The sequence below is a fragment of the Pongo abelii genome, chromosome 13 (assembly GCF_028885655.2).
Source record: "Pongo abelii isolate AG06213 chromosome 13, NHGRI_mPonAbe1-v2.0_pri, whole genome shotgun sequence".
NCBI classification, from domain to species: Eukaryota; Metazoa; Chordata; class Mammalia; order Primates; family Hominidae; genus Pongo; species Pongo abelii.
Window position 1 is genome coordinate 65,639,855 of NC_071998.2, and position 3,741 is coordinate 65,643,595.

The 3,741-nt window shown below is 43.7% G+C and overlaps 1 non-coding gene across 1 annotated transcript; it reads left to right on the forward strand.

Moving 5' to 3' along the window:
* The first annotated feature begins 3,204 nt into the window (after positions 1-3,204).
* Positions 3,205-3,311, forward strand: LOC112135108 (U6 spliceosomal RNA). The gene has a single exon (XR_002916406.1). It is a non-coding gene; the product is annotated as a U6 spliceosomal RNA (small nuclear RNA).
* The last annotated feature ends 430 nt before the right edge of the window (positions 3,312-3,741 follow it).

Here is a 3,741-nt window from a genome sequence, read left to right on the forward strand (position 1 = left end):
GCTTAAAAGTTCACAAAGCTTCATTTCCATTAAAATCTAATCTGAACAAAATATACCAATCTAGTTCCACATAATGTTGAAATGTGACTTCATTTCTAACCTGCCATATAGTCTAATTTAAGAAATAGCATTACACAAATAAAGTATCTCTTTATGCCTTCTAGTAACTAATTCCATCTTCCTATTTACATCTATCAAAAAATTATAGCTCAGCTGGGCGTGGTGGCTCACGCCTGTAATCCCAGCACTTTGGGAGGCAGAGGCGGGCGGATCACGAGGTCAGGAGATCGAGACCACCCTGGCTAACACTGTGAAACCCCGTCTCTACTAAAAATACAAAAAACTAGCCGGGTGTGTTGGTGGGCGCCTGTAGTCCCAGCTACTCACGAGGCTGAGGCAGGAGAATGGTGTGAACCTGGGACGCAGAGCTTGCGGTGAGCCGAGATCGTGCCACTGCACTCCAGCCTGGGTGACAGAGGGAGACTCCGTCTCAAAAAAAAAAAAAAAAAAAAGAAAAAAAAAATTACAGCTCAAGAGTAAAAATATTTGCAAATATGGTTTGACCTTATTTCTGCTATTGTTTTACTTCCACTTCTCTCAGAGTTTATTCTGCTAATTCTGCCCTTTACTCTGCACCTGACTCTGCCCTTGCCACTCCACTGAAGGTCCTCTTTTCCACGTTGCCAGCATCCCCTGCACTGCTCAACCAATGCATCCCTTCTCTGCCTTGACCTAACTTAGTTTCCCATAAACAGCCAACACTATTGTTCATGCTCTCCCTCTTGATATTTCCACACCCCCACTTATGTTTGTCCACCATCATTTTTGGATTTTTCCTCTTCCACTTTTAAACTTCCCCAAAAGCACTTCTTTTTCCTCTCCATTCCTTAAACATTGGTGATTTTTTGATGTATGTCCTCAGTCTTTTTTTTTTCTTTTTATTCATCCTCATTCTCTTCCTGAGAAATCTCTTGTTGTTTCAAGGCTTTAATTATCAGCTATATGCTTATTGTTAAATCTACGTCTCTGATCTAGCTGCTTCTTCTGAGCTCCAGACTTATGTATCCAACTGCTTACTGGGCATCTCTGCCTGGATGTCCCATAGTCCCTCAGACCCTATATGCCCAGATTGGAACTCATCCTCCCCACAAGCCTGTTTCTCCTGTGCACACCTATCAGTGCCTGGTATTCCAGGTTGCATCTTAACCAAGCTAGAACCCTGGAGGTCCCATTTGACTCCTCTCTCTCTGTGAACCCCCATCTGTATTAGTCTGTTTGGCTGCTATGACAAAATATCATGGGCTAGGTGACTTAAACAACAGAAATTTATTTTCTCACAGTTCTGGAAGCTGGAAAGTCTAAGATGAATGTGCTGGTAAATTTAGTTTTTGGTGAGGGCTTTTTTCCTGGTTTGCAGATGGCCACCTTTTTAATGTGTCCTTACATGGTGGGCAGAGAGAGAGAGAGAGCAAGTTCTCTGGTTTCTCTTCTTATAAGGAAGGACACATCCTATTGGATCAGGGCCCCATACTTATAGCCTCATTTAACCTTAATTGCTTCTTTAGAGGCCCTAGCTCCAAATATAGCCACATAAAAGTTAGGGTTTCAAAATTTAAATTTTGTCAGGAGTTGGGAGGGACACAAAGTTTCAGTTCTTAAAACCACCCATCAGTCACCAAGGTCTTTAATTCTTTGTGATAAATAGTGTGTGAAATGCCCACTTCTGTCAACTCCATGGTCATTAGTTAAGTTCTGACACCATCATCTTTCTTTCACCTGATTTACCACAGCAAGCATCCTTACTGTTTCCCTGCTTCCAGTCTAGCCCTCTCCCGTCTAGTCCCTACAGTGCAGCTAGGGCACCCTGTCTCAAATGCAAATCTGATCACATTACCCTTCTCTTAAATCTTTTCAACGACCTCCCATTACTCTCACAATAAAGCCCAGTCCTGTTCATGTGGCTCATGAAGATCTTTGTGACCTGGGCCTTGCTTGTCACCACAGTCTTACCTCTCACAGCTCCCCACTGTCTTAGTCTGTTTTGTGTTGCTGTAAATGAATACCTGAAGCTGGGCTGTTGATAAAGAAAAAAGGATCATTTGGCTTATGATTCCAATGACTGGAAAGTTCAAGATTGGGCATCTGCATTGGGTGAGGGCCACAGGCTGCTTCTACTTATGGTGTAAGGGGAAGGGGAGTCAGTGTGTGCAGATATCACACGCTGAGAGAGGGGACAAGCAAGAGAAGTGGGAGGTGCCAGCTCTTTTTAACAACCAATGTTTGAGGGAATTAATAGAGTGAGAACTCACTCACCCTCATCCCCCATGGAGGGCATTCATGTATTCATGCAGGATCCATCTCCATGATCCAAACATCTTCCATTAGGCCCCACCTCCCAGGATAGCCACACTGGGGATTAAATTTCAACATAAGGCTTAGAGGGGGCAAACAAACATTCAAACTATAGCACCCACCTTGTGCTCAGTGCTCCAGGCTTAAGAAGCATCCACTTTCCCCAAGGATCTATATTTTTTCTCTTGCAAGTCTTTAAGAACTTGCTGTTTTTTTCCTGCAGTTGTGTTCTGCTCCTTCTCCCTCCCTCCTCTCCTTTCTTTTTCCCTGTCTCCTCCCCAGCATCTGAAGAGCCTGGCTAATGTTTCCTCATCTCTCAGGTCTCAGCGTTGTCAACACCACTTTCTCCCAAAAGCTTTTCTTACCCTCTAAGGCTGTCCTTCCTCCAGAGGCTCCTTTGCTTACTCATTTCTTCTTACTGTGTCCCAGAGTCTAGCACAGAGCTTGGCACAAAGCCAGCTTTCACTAATTAGAAATGGATGAATATATCTCACCCACCGTTTAGGCCAGTTAATCAGGCAATAAACCCGTTCTGTTCTGGTAACAGTGTCCTCCACCTCTGAAGGAAAAAGCAAACCATATCTACATTATATCAATGTACTATTTTAGGGGAGTCAGCAGGTGATGTCATAGGACAGAGCTCTGCAGGGTGAGTGGGAATGGTCTTGGATGCAGGAAGGTCAGCTCAGCCACTGTGTAGGAGGGACGTCTTCATGTCCCCTCATTTGCTGCCAGGCCGTCATGACAGCTTTCTGTCTCTATGTGAATGAATGACTGCAAACCTGAGAGGTATTTAAAACATCCGACAACTGCTATGGCTGCATAGATAAATAAGTGAATAAGAAAATGACAGTGCTCGCTTTGGTGGCACACATACCAAAACTGGAATGATACAGAGAACATTAGCACAGTCCCTGTACAAGGATGACACACAAGTTTGTGAAGTGTTAAAAAAAAAAAAAAAAAGGAAATCAGAAATGGGTTTCTTATTCTCTAACTAAACTAAACTGTATGTCACAAAACAAGTGATATAACTAATTCTGGTGCATATCACTCACCAAATTATTCTGATAATTTCCAACTTGTTTATTGATTTTAGAAAAAATGTTTTTGTGGTTTTCACTGACGAAATAGTGCTCCTTTCTGAGCCATGATTGAACACAAGAACTACATCAAGGTCTTCCAAGGATTTTACTATTAGCAACGGTGTGCATGTAGACGCCCGCACCTCCTCCACAGTGGGACTTGGAGAGCCCGTGTCCCAGCCTCACCAATAATGCCAGTGCTAAGTTGCTGCCCACCATTTACTCTGTTATTCCAACCCAGACCCATGTGGCGTAGTGGGGCCTCCGCTGCTGCCTCTGCCACCATGTTGGTTAGCTGAGTGGC